This window comes from Chiroxiphia lanceolata, chromosome 6, assembly GCF_009829145.1.
Source record: "Chiroxiphia lanceolata isolate bChiLan1 chromosome 6, bChiLan1.pri, whole genome shotgun sequence".
In the NCBI taxonomy this organism is placed as follows: Eukaryota; Metazoa; Chordata; class Aves; order Passeriformes; family Pipridae; genus Chiroxiphia; species Chiroxiphia lanceolata.
This window is the reverse complement of record NC_045642.1, coordinates 7,347,967-7,361,712: the sequence shown is the minus strand read 5'-3', so window position 1 is coordinate 7,361,712 and position 13,746 is coordinate 7,347,967. Positions and strand designations below refer to the sequence as shown.

Genomic DNA, 13,746 nt, shown 5'->3' with positions numbered 1-13,746 from the left:
ATTTGTTGCAATCTTTGCAGTTCACTGAACTTTTTTTCTTTTTTTTTTTTCCTGTGCATACATATTTCAAGTAAACTCTGTGGTTATAACAAGTGACACGTTATGGACCCTAAATCGTTGCACTGTGAAATATGCACAGAAAAAGGACAAATGAAGATATCAAGGGTCTGTTCCATTTTTCACTGAACTGTAAAATGCCACCCTTGTTGTACAGCAGATCACTGGTTCTGAGCAGGGCTCATTGACTGCTAAGTTGTGGATAGTGTTTCACTTTCTGCAACTGTTAATATCCTGGCTTATCCAGGCATAATGACCTCTCTATTTGTGACACATTGTTGAATTTTCTGGTTCTTTTAACTTATTCAAACCTTTTTTTTTTTTTTTTTCCCCTTTTCTCCATTCATTGGAAGGCTGGAAGGATTCTGAATTGAGCTGTGGTACAGACAATTGGCTGTTGGTCAGCCAATTACAGTTGAAATCGGTGGTGGTGGCACATCTGTAGGTAAATATAAATTTAAAAGTGTAAAGGAGAGGTATTCTACATCTGCACTAGCTCTTCTTTTATAGAGGGTAATGTATGTGTTTTGGGTAATGTTGGTATATCTGCAGTATTGTTTGGCTTCATTAGTTCTGATACAGTAAGTAATCCATACTGCAATAATCTGTATTATGTTGTAGCTGACATTTGATGTTTGAATGGATTGGAAATAAATTCCAACTTTATGCCTAGTCACTAAATTAATATTACATCATAATACCTAAGGTATTGAATATTTCAAATGTTGATAAAGATTTACATTTTTAAGGACTTTGACACTTCAAAATATGAAAAGAAAAAGGAGTTTTATGTAGTGTACAATGTTGAGTGTTCAGACCTGAATGCTTCCTCCGATCTTTCAAGGATCTGAAGTTACTGGAAGTGTACCACCTTAGTTCAGATTAGGACCCATACCTATATTTTTATTCTTCTATTTGTTCCCCACCAAAAGAACAGTGTTTATTAGTTTTTATTTGCATAGTATGTTCTGAATAGCTCCAAGTTTTCTCTGGCCCTGCCATGAGCAAATTGAATTTTGTAGGGCTGTTTAAGCTGCCTCCAATAATAAGTAGAGTATATTTGTGTATTCCTGGAATATGTCAGGTGTATAAATATTTTTACTTATCTTCAACGTTGCTGACTGTCTTTTATGCTGTGTTTTCTATGCCTGGTTCCTTCTTAAAATCTGTAAATCTTGCCATACTTAACTGAAGTACTTACTGCTTTCAGAGAACTTTGCAACCTGATCTCCATATATTGAATAATATGATGGCTCTAATATTCAATACTGAAGACTTTTCTCCTGGTATCAGTTTGTATTTTTGTGTCTATGATTGAAATGTTCTCGAACTCTCTGTTGGTAAGTCGAGACCTCTATGATATGGTGAGGTTATTAAAAAAAAAAAGACATATATTGATTTAGATATTGATGCCAGTCTTCCATAGCCTTCAAGAGCCTGAAAAGAATCCACTTACTGTCTTTTTATGTGGTTCCCTGTAAAACCACCTGCAAATATTTACAACATTGACCATCACTAGGCTAGGCTGCATCAGAAGAGTCAAAGGGGAAGATCTCTCAATAAATTATACCTATTACCTAGTTCAGCATGACATCATTTGCTAAGATGGATGTGTTCCCAGTGGCATAGCTCCAAGGGGTCACTGTGCCTTTTATGCCTGGACTTTTCAGAGAAGAAATGACTGCACGGGATAGGATGAATGTTTTACTAGACCATTGGGCACATTGATTTTTATTTCCATGGATATGTAGATCAAATTGAAATAACCTAAAGGGGCTGATGTGATACCCTGGGACTGTTAGACATGTCAAGATTTGTAGCAAGTCTGTGTGTTTCTACTTCTTGGTAGTCCCCGTAGAAAAATAGCGTGGGGTGTCATTGAGATCTGTCACTCGCTGACACTTAGGGGGAAAAAAATAACCCCTACCTCTGCTAGACATTCCCTAGACATGTCCCAGATGAATAAGACTGTGTACTGAACCCAGTTTTGATTTATTTACATTTAAAGCAAGTGTTATTCAAGTCAGACACGCACAATCCTGGCTGGCTGATATATCCTTAAGCAACTGTCTGTATATTGGCATGTGAAGAATTCCTTCTTGCCTGATGTAGGACACTGCTTCAGAAATGTGTTTTTGTAAACACCCTGAAACTACAGAGCAAGAACGGCTTCTATTTGAAAACTTGATAACATTGCATTTATTTAAGGAACCTTTGTTCAACTGTCACGTCAAAAGAGACTATTTATACAACTATAAAATGTCAAAATTCGTAGAGAATGAGGATATTTGGAGAACAGAAATTAAGAAAAACCCAAACAGCACAAACTTAATCTTATTTGAAATTTAGATATTTGAATTTGCCAGGGACTTTTAAAGATTTTTTTTTTTTTTTTTTACATGAATTTGTGTCACCCAAGGCTCAAGAAAAAAATGATGTTATATGGGTTATTTAGATCTCAGACTGTATTTTAAACATCAGGGTCATAATTTTCCCTGTATGTGTGCAGTGCCTTTTGTTTTATTTGAAGCTGTTTTACAGTTTAAAAAAACCTGCATCATTCTTAGGTAAAGATGAAGTTATCTTTATATCATACAAATTTAGCAGATCTGCCTTTGAAATATAAATTTAAGTTTTGTGACTCTCTGATTTTTTTTTCAGCTGATATAGATAACTTAAAATTTATCTAATGTTTTAGAGCTTGTCAGATTGACAGGGAGATTGCAGTTTTTGTCTTACTGTCAGGAATACCTACTTTTCCTCTTCTTCTTAGCATGTATTGTTCCCAGCTTTCATATCTGGCATAAAAGTGTTGCTCAGTGTCTCTCTTTTGATATATAAAGAAAGGTTGGTTTTAGTAAAGAAGTGACCACAAGAAACTAGTCAGGGACAACTTATTAATTTTATATAGTTTGACTTATAAGCTGATTTTCACCATTTCTTTAACCTATAAATGACTAAAAATTTGGACTGGCTTCAAGAACCTTACTATGAAGGCTTTACATTCCAATATGTTCGACTTTCAAACTTATTTTTTTGTAAATCCTCAGAAACAGGTGCAATTCCAATATAGAAAATCAGGCTTAGACTATTGTTCTGGGGAAATATGATACTTTCTGATATATTTATTGAGTATTGCTTTAATGTAGACAGTGAAATAAAATGCTACATATGGCTATGTACATATGTATCTTTGGATTCACAAATAAAATAATATTTACCTATATATTTTGAGAAAATGAATGAAGCTACATGTGTAGTGATGTTCCTCAGGGTTTTATTCCAGGGGCAGTTCTGTTCCATATCGTTATCAATGATTGGGATGCAGGAGTTGAATGTACCAGTAACAAGTTTGCTGATGATACCAAACTGGGATGTGCTGTTGACTCTCTTGGGGGATGAGAGACCTTGCAGAGGGATCTAAACAGGCTGGAGCTTTGGGCTGTGGTTAATGGGATGGAATTTGACAAGTCCAAGTGCTGGATTCTGCACCTGGGATGGAGTAACACTGGGCACAGGTATAAACTGGGAGAGGAGAAGCTTGAGAGCAGCCCTGCAGACAGGGATCTGAGGGGCTGGTCAACAGCAACTCTATAGGAGCCAGAGTGTGCCCTGGCAACCAGGAGGGCAAACCTCATCCTGGGGAGCATTAAACACAGCTCAGCCAGCCAGGGAAAAGAGGTGATTATCCCCCTGAGTTCAGTGTTGGCATGGGCTCGAGTGCTGTGTGCAGTTCTGGGCCCCACAATTTGGATGTGAAGGTTCCTGAATGCATCCAGAGAAGGGCAGCAAAGCTGGTGAAAGGGTTGAAAGGAATCACAGAATATGCTGAGTTGGAAGGGACCAACAAGGACCATTGAGTCCAGCTCCTGGCCCTGCACAGGATCATCCCCAAGTGTCACACCCTGTGCCTGAGAGGATCATCCAAATGCTTCTTGAACTCTGTCAGGCCTGGTGCTGTGACCACTGCCCTGGGGAGCCTGTTCGGTGCCCAACCACCCTCTGGGTGAAGAATCTTTTTCTAATATCCAACCTAAACCTCCCCTGACACAACTTCAGGCCATTCTGACTTTGGCCTTGTCTAGATTGGAGAAAAGGAGTCTGAGGGGCGACCTCATTGCTCTCCACAGTTTCCTGAGGAGGGTAAGAGGAGAGGGAGGTGCTGATCTCTTCTCCCTGGGATCCAGTCATACGTGGGAATGGTTCAAAGCTGTGGCAGAAAAACTTCAGACTTGACATTAAGAAAGCATTTCTTTACCAAGAGGGTGGTCAAACGCTGGAATTGGCTTCCCAGATTGGTGGGTGATGCCCCAGGCCTGGCAGTGTTTAAGAGTCATTTGGTCAATGCCCTTCATAAACATGCTTTAACTTTTGGTCAGCCCTGAAGTGGTCAGGGAGTTACAAGAGATAATCATTGTAGGTCACTTCCAACAGAACCTGTCTATTTTAGACAGAAAAAAAATATTTTCAGAAATCTGTTTTCTTTTTCATCATGAAGGGGTTTGGGTTCACATTCAATTCAAAAGATTAATGGAAAATGTAATAATTATGAAACTGATTTAAAAATTCCAGTGTTGCTGATATCATATGGAGCTGGAAAATTGTTCTGCTTGAGGTAGGTTTTTCTGATTTATTTTGCACTAGTATAAAAATGAATTAATTTTCACTCCAAAAAGTCTTAAGGCATGATTCATTTCCCATTCCTTTAGAATAAGCTGTAGAGGACTTAATTCTTTTCCACATCTTTATTTACTGCATTGCATGCTTATTCATGGTGTTAGCTTCAGAAATCAAGTATTATTTCCTGGCAAAGTCATGCTATTTGAAGTGTAAACTCTGTTTTATCTGCGAATTTATATTTGTGTTTTAGGAAAATGAGATGTAGCTCTTCGAGTTACTCATTTTGTATCAGGAACAAAAGCAGCACCTATCAGCAGTGGGTTTAGGAATCACTGGCTCTACTTACTGTAAAGTATTGCATTATATCTGTATTTGGCAAATATTAGATTTTTGTTTTTGGGGTTTTTTTTGGTTTTGTGTTCCCTTTTTCTATATGAAACCTTCAATGAATGGTGTTTGCTATTTTGATGCTGTGATACCACTGCGTTATTTGTTGTTCATGTTATTTTTATAAATATCTTCTATTTAATGAATGAATAGAAACTTATTATGTTCTATAAAAAATACTTTAAATTTAACAAAACTTGTTCATAATTTTACTTGTGAATTTTGATTTTTATTTTGGTTTTAATGTTTTGTTTCTTGAATTGCAGTTTCAATTATGTAGTAAAAATGGGCCTTATTCCTTAATCTGCATAGTAACCTGTGATGACTGAGTCAGTGTTTAGAAATGAGGCAACTCTAAAAAAAAAACTAAAGAGCAATTGACATCTAAAATGTCAATTTAGATTCTCTGCTCTTATATGTATTTGTTAACAGAAGCTTAAAACACATTCTGGGGTAGAAATTAGGACCATTAAGCTCAAGCTTGGTTACTAACACATTCTATTAACAGTTAACAAGCACAAAATAGAAAGAATTCATTTATTGAACAAACATGGCAAAACTAGTAAATAGGGAAATGTTCTTTGATTAAAGAAGTTACAGGCATCCTGTTTTTATTGCAAATCATACAACACCTTTGTGTAAAATTAAGGTGCTGTGGGGAGAATTTTGAGATACAATCCTTGATGTTGTTATGGATGAATCTCAGAGAGTTTTGAAAAAGTCCTCTTTCAAAGAAGATGTCCTAAACCCAGCACTGAAAATTAATTTTTTTTTTTAATATTCAGGTAATAAGCAGAAATGTTAAATTTAGAAACACCTGTCTCCCATGTAAACTAGAAAATTAATTGCAATAGAGGGTTTTTTTTGAAATAGTGTTGAATTACTGTTTGCTTGTCCTTACTCTTGCACAGTTAAAAAAAAATAATGCTTTTCAAGTAGATTGTTGATATAAAATACAACATATTTTCCTGGAAAAATAAATTTGAGGTGTTCCTTTCCAGTAGGCTTGGTCAGATCAAGAGCTTAAATGGCAATGAAAATGTGGGTGGTGTGAGGGCAATGATGTTCGGTGCACGGTGCTGAGAGAGGAGCTGCTCCTCGTTTGTGTTTGCTGTGGCCAGGCATCTCTGCCAGCAGATGGTTGGAAGTCTGATGTTTTGCAGGTCAGCTGGTTGATACAAGTTACTGCCAGGAATCCATGGACAGCAATAGAAGGCTGGTGGAGTAGGTTTTTAATCCCCAGAGCCTTGTTATCTTCAAATAAATAACTAACAAGTGGTTTTGCATTAGCAGACCGGTGGGTTATATCCAGTGATTGGTGCATCTGAAGATTCTTTAAATTATGCCTTTTTCTGGGCACTTGAACATTTTGAAGACGTTCACAGACGTGCTGGGAGCATCTGCAGCATTTCATATTCTTGACCTTGAGCAAACTGCAGAGAACCACTGTCCAATAGCAAGTCAATAACATTCCACTCTGGCACCAACCTTCATCCTTTCACCTGGACATTGGATTAGACTCTGTTACCCACACACTTCCAACAGTCTCATGAAATGGTGACCACGTTCCCCATTGTTTTGTCTGTTATCTGGAATTATGATCCAGATCATCAGTAAATTAAAAGTAAGTTGTCAGCAGTACAATTCTTTATTTCTCTATGCATACTGATTGTTATTTATACAAAAAAATGCTGTAGTTTGCATTTCTAAAGTTTCTGAGAGTTAATAATTGTAACACTATTTGGTTCTAACCTGTATTTGTTTTTATCAGGAAAAAATACTAATAGTTAGTAGCAGGTCTCTTTGGAAAATGTTGTATTTCTCCATGTATTTCACATTCACTTTATCTGTAGTGTCATGTTATTTTAAGTTGCAGCATATGTAGGCCAACAAAAACTGACATAAGGGAAAGCAGCATAATACAGTGTAATGATATGTGACACATCCAGAATGAGGAGGAAACTTGCTTTCTTGGAACTAGTACCTATTGCTTACTGTGTTTGCCATTAACATACTCTCCTCCATGCAACACTCTCCCCTATGCAATCAAGGTACTATGTCAGAAAATACCAGCTTGTCTTGAAAAAAACCCCAGCAAAATCATCAGTCATTTTTTTGAGATGTTGATTCATAATTCAACCCTGATATTGCTTTCCTGATTCACAAACTATTCTTATGCAGAAACAAGGAATCAATCTTGATATTTTTCCCTTACATTTTAGTTCATAGATTAATATTTAACATCATTCATATTTGTGAAAGGTCAAGCTATGTACTCTTATTCATGTGAACCTTATGGACAGCTTAAAAGAGAAATATAAGTCAATAAAAAGTAAACTTAAAAATGTGAGTAAATAAAATAAGCCAAGTATCACTTCTAGGAGGGAAGCAAGATAAGCTAATCAAACTCTTTAACATGCTCTGAGTTTTGAATATGTATTTCACAATAGATTGCATTTCACTGCCCCACAGTGAACTGGATTTGAGTTACAAATATGGGTAATAACTATCCTTTTATTGTGTTAATTTTAACTTAGTTCAGTTCTCTGCTTGCACTCATTGCATGGCTGCCAAATGCTTCCTTCTGTCACAGAAGCAGCGATGGCACAAAAGGTGAAAACAGAGAGAGAAATGACCCAGAATCACTTTTCTTGGCAGCAAGAGTGGCAAAGTGAGTGTGAAGTTCTCATAGAGGAAGAATTTGTTATTTAAAGAAATAGAAACTTCCCTCATTATTCATGTAGTCAAGTCTGAAAAATATATGAAAAGTCTGAATGTATTTTGTCAGAATTAAAATGCAGATGGAACTATGAAGCAGGACATAGAAGTTTCATAATACATTGTCTATACAGGTTGATAAACAGCAGGAGATACTCTTATTGATCGGTGAAGAATTTTTTTTCCTTAAGAAATAAAAGCACCCCACTGTTTATTGTATTCTTGCTATTGAAGGGATTTATTTTAAAGTAAAATATAAGTGGTCCTAAATTGAAAATAACAGCACTCATGGGAAAACTCTGAGAGAAGGCTCAAAAAAGAAATCATGCGACTGAAGCTAAAACCAGAACTTTTCTGTTAGTGTTCAGTACAAATCAAGATCAAAAAGCCTAAATATTTTACTATTATTAAGTATTCTTAAGACAAAAGCAAAAAAAGTCTTCTCAGAACTCAAAGGTAGGTTTCAGTTTTGGTATTTTGATTTCCACTTGAGCTTAGAAGTTTCACTGAATCTGTGAGATGCCCATTCAGAATTGGCTTTGGAAAATATGCCCCAAGTGCTTAAATGCTGTAGTAGTACCTGCCTTATAAATGAAATTCCTTATGTTTATTCACTAATGAGTTATGGAACAGAAAAACATGACTTTTCTTTTACTTGTGGGAAACTTCATTTTGTGACCGTAGGGTTTTAATAGATTATTGATTTCCATTTGTTAAAGTGTTACCTGTCAAAGTATTTTAATAACTTCTGGTTTTGGTCTAACTTAGTCTAGTTAATATTATGTGCTTCCTATTGAAAAATAGTAGAGGTGCTCATAGAACTTTAAACTAAAATTTTCATTATAAATAAAAACTATTTTCTATAAATGAAGATTCTGCCCAATTTCATCCTGAAGACAGCAGACTGACCACTGCTTAAATTGGAGGCACCTGAGGAACTGCCCTGCATTCATTTCCCAGACCAAGCTAAAGAAAATAAAATTGATCATATTGCCATGGTATGAGATCTGGATTTTGTAAGATTAGGTAGATGAGATGTCAATGTCTCAAATTCAAGATTGTGGTGTTTAAGTTGTGGGTGGTGGTTTTTTCATTTGTGGCATTTTGCCATGTAAGCAAGAATCAAGAGTATTACGAAGGCAAATTGACTTCATTAATGAATTAGACCAGTAAAATTTTCTCAGGTTTCAAAACCATCAGGAAGGCCTTTTCTGTATGTGACGTGTCTTGATTTCAGAATATGCTGCTTTTAACTTCTTTTAATATAATACATGGGAATGTGTGCCAAGATGTCACCTATACTTAATTAAATATTACCTCAAGACAGGGATACGGAATTTTGTCTCTTCGTATTTACAAGAATTTTCATTTTGAGAGCTGTTGGTCTTTATTCTTAAACTGATACATGTAATATTCAAATATTTTGGGAGTTTTTTTTCACTTTAATGCATATAAAAAGGTCATTATCTACTGCTGACTTTGAAAACTTTGTGAAATACAAAGTTATCTACGTGCAGGGAACTCTTGTGCCATCGGGTACATCGACGACCGCTTTTCGCACTGTTGCCTGGTGTTTAGACTGTTGTGATTCTGCTGATGTAGCTGATGTTTTTTTCTTCATTATTCCTCTGCCTTTGTCCTTTCCTACAGGCTTACCCTGAGTTTGTCCTGACCTACCTAGAGGAACTAAATGAAAGAGAGGAGGTGACCCAGACAGAAAACCGTATTCACCATGGGGCCTGGTCTGCAGCTCATCAGGAGATAGACAGCAGCTCAGCAGAAGAGGTCACAGTATTAAGCCAGAGGCAGGTCAGAGACAGTCCTTTCAAAAACACATTTTGAAAAGAGGAATATCAGTGTGGAAGTCAGCTTATTTCCTTAAAAAAAAAAAATAACCCATTTGATTCCTTAATTTAATAAGATGTTTATATATTAGGCAAGTAATAGTTATGTACAGGATTATAAATGGATAAAAAGCTGTGTTTATTTCTGCCTTAGAACAGTTTATCCTCACAGTGCATGTAGGACAAATTTTTGAAATTTCCTATGTGGAAAAAACTCCAGGAAGGAAGAGAAACAACAAAAAACCCACCCAACTCACAAGATCTCTAGATTTGTGCCTCTTGATGCATCTTGACATAGCTATTTGTATTTCTGACATCTTCTGCTAATCAACAGCCTCGCTTGAAAAAGTAGACACACATTATTTTAATTAGCAATATATAAATTACCCGGTTGTACTTTCATCTCTTAGGTTCTGCAAAAAAAAATAAAAATATGTCAGCAACCCCAATCAGAAACAACTTTCAGGACCTTTGGACGCCCATTTAATGCCTGCAGATCCCCTAGGGGAGACTCCACAGCTGACAGTGGCACTGGTGAGGAAACCAGAAGCGAAACATCCTAAGGCCCCAGCTCAAAGGTAAGCCACTGACAGAACTGATATTTATTGTTCAATGACATTAGATGTTTTCCTTCAGTTTCATGTAAGATTGATTTCCTGGATATTATTGAAATATCTCAGAAACCCTCTGGCTGAGAAGCAAACAGGGATTTTGACCAAAATTAATGAAAAGGGGTGACATTTATGAGCTTCTTTTTTTTTAATTTTTTTTTTTTTTATTTTATTTTGAAGATTGATGTGGACGATGTTTGGTAGTAATTGTAAGTTTACTTTTGAATTTTTTTCTCTACGAACCTCACATCATACAAGTTACATGAAGAAATAGGACTTGTATCTATGTTGTGACATGTTTCGTGCCACAAGACTTAAATTTAAATGGTAAAGGTTTGGTAGAAAGCTTAAAGTCATGCTGAGCCAAAATATTAAGTGAAAGTCACTTCCAATGTAGGACTGTATTTTAATTTCAGTAAAAGGTAAAGGGTAGTGTTGTTATTGCCTTTCTTTAGATAACTGAAACTATCTTATAGAAATGGCATTTGGCTACTTACTTTTGAGGTTTTGGGTATTTTTAGATCCAAACATATTAAAAATGGACCTCCCACTCAGATGAAAGACCACAAGCTATTAGGATTAAAGTTGAACTAATTAGTGTTGTTACTACTGGCAATAAGTTAATGACAGTGATTTGCTAGACTAGAATTTCAGGTGTTTCCTTTATAATATTATTTTACAAATATTTAGTCTTTCAGTATCTGAAATATTCTCAAATGTGCCTGAAGACTTTGACATGACTGAGGTACCTGAAGGTATTGGCTACCAGCAGCTTTTGGGGAACTGTGTAGTTAGGGGTAGGTTACCTGTATTTTGGATAGTTTTATTTTTTATTTGATGAAATAAAATGAAAACTTGGGTTCTAACATTAATATTGACTATATTGCCTCTTTCAAAAGATGCCATCTGCAACGTAATGTGAGGATTTGTCCAGCATCACTTGCTCCACAGTGCTTTGAGTATGAATTGTTATGCTGTAAATGGGTAATGTGATGTCAGGGTCACTACAAAGTATTTAGCTTCATTGAAGTACGACAGAATAAGTGAAATTTCAACTAAATGTCTGTACTTCTAGCCTCAGATAACAGGATGTAAATATTAAGCTAGAAGTCTCTTCTTGCAGAACAAACACATTTGATTTAGAAAGCTGTCTGCAGTCAAGATCTTCCCACTGACAGTGGAGTTATGCAGTCTAAAGCATTTTCCTGAACTTGAATTAAATATAGAAAAATACATTTTAATACCCAAACAACATTATTTCACTGTCAGAAATATTTGGCATTAAGTAGCAATTATAACAAATTCAAAACTGCAGTTACATCTGTTATGGGAGGTACTAAGTGATTTAAATTCTCTTTTGCTGCAATTTTTCACTAGACTGTGATAAGTACTAATGTAGTCTGCTAAACAGCTGCCACATCCCACTCTGTAGTTTGTAGAACCCTTTCAGTGACTGAAAGGTGATGTAAGATTAGGGAGACAGGGTTTTATCTTCTGTGATTTGAAAAGCTGTTCCATTTCCAAGTAGCAATAAAACTTGCCTTCCTTTACAAAACGACATGAAAAACTGTCATAAGCACAAATTGTGTGTTAGAGGAAAATATATCTCTGTGTCCTAGAATTGTTTCAGTTGGTCCAGATATAGGAGATGATAAAGTGAAGATTGTGATCACTGTCCCTCCAAAGTTCAACTGGATTTTATGAAACTCTTTTGGTTAATGGCCCCATTCGGCACATTTGTAGAACTTTGTGAAACTTTTTGGCTCACTGAGAGGGTGGGAAGGAGATTCAGCTGCCCAGACACGGGTGTTTGGGGTAATTTTTAGCTGTTAAGGGGTATATCACCAGGCTTCCAGCTGTTTTGGAATGCTGCAAGTCTCCTGCCAGTGCTGTGACCTGTTTGTGAGAACTGTGCAGGTGCTTTGGGTACATTGGCAGTGTCAAATATAGCCAGTGCCTCTTTTTAAGCTTTGAGTCATGATGGAATCACAGAATATTGGAGTTGGAAGGGACCCACAAGGATCATCAAGTCCAACTCTTAGACCCATACAGGGATCAAAGCCACCCTAAACTTTTTGTTTTCCAGCTTAGTTTTGTAGGAATATGCATTTCAGAGACATCATTCTTAGTGTTTTTCTGGTTTGGTTTCTGAGAAACATTCACACTTTGGCCAGAACAGCACGAAGACAGCCCAAGAAAACTCTTTTCATAAGGCTCTTCCTATCACATCCTATAGAATAAGGTTAAGTTTCAAAGCATATGGTTAATTAGATTGCAAGCTTGTCTGTTTGTATAATTGTTGTACTTTCAGACTTCCTTTCCTTACTTATTTTTGCTGGTTGAAGGCTGCAGTCAGCCCCTTTCTTACCTGCACATTGTTTAGCCAGTTGCACATTATCCTATGGTATGTGTTAGTAAAGACAACAATGAAGTGAGCTTCTTTGGTTTTGGGGTTTTTTTTGTGTGTCTTATCTTATTGGTCTTGGCAGGTCCTTAGTATCTTTGAGGACATCTTATTGACTGTTCTTTCCAATGTTGTTTTCTAATGCATCTCATGCTTTTAACCATTTGCATGATACATTATGCCTGTAAGACAGAAAAACTTGAACCTCATCTCTGATTTACCTGACTGAATCCCCGAGTTTTTATGTGAAAGCTGAAAAATTTACCCGTTCCAGAAAATACCATTGAGGAAAAAATGACAAGTATTGCCCCAAACAGACCAAAATCCAATCCAAGGTAGTTGCTGGATTGGACCTGGAAGATTCAAGCTGCTGAGAAGGTGTGGTGGCTTTTAGGATAAGGATGAGTAGAGAAGTGAGCTGTGTGACTGTGACATGTGTACTTCCCTCAGTGCACAAGAACTAATGACTTAACTAAGTGACTAATGACCACTGATTTCCTTCCCACCCTTGTTCTCATTCTCGCTGTTCATGTATGGGAAACAGCTAATCCATTGCCTCCTTTCACTCAAAAATAGTTTTGAATGGACACTTTTATAAAGAAATGACATATTATTATCTCTGCCTGGGTCAAGATAATGACTTAATGTTTCTGGTGTTACCCTGTGGAACTGTAAGCCCTGTAAATTCTGGCAGTGTTTTTAAATTACTTCTCTCGTTGTTATGATACTGCAGGTTGGGCCCAGCTAGGAAAGTGCTCTTGTATCAACTGTAGCAGATTTGTGGTGTCCTGGCAATACATTCCATTTGTGAATTGTCCCTTTAAAGGTGCTGGCCACATACCTAAAATTAATCACCTGTTTTAATGCAGTTTTGGTTTCAGACCTTTTTGGATCACTTTGTGCCATAAGTAAGCTTGATTTCACAAGTTTCTGAATATTTGGTCTCCAATCCATTTGAGTAAGCTCCAACTAAAGTACATGCTAAGTACAAGCATTCTTGGATCTGAGTCAGAATTCTTATGACCTTGCCATATTTAATACTAAGACAGATGCAGCTGGGACACTTGGTTTCATTTTAATTTTTCTGAATCACTTGGACAAATTC

General features: G+C 36.5%; 1 long non-coding RNA gene across 1 annotated transcript; it reads left to right on the top strand.

Moving 5' to 3' along the window:
• The first annotated feature begins 7,605 nt into the window (after window positions 1–7,605).
• LOC116788375 lies at window positions 7,606–10,096 on the top strand. The gene is made up of 3 exons (XR_004357617.1): window positions 7,606–7,735; window positions 9,433–9,591; window positions 10,037–10,096. It is a non-coding gene; the product is annotated as an uncharacterized LOC116788375 (long non-coding RNA).
• Window positions 10,097–13,746: the final 3,650 nt, after the last annotated feature.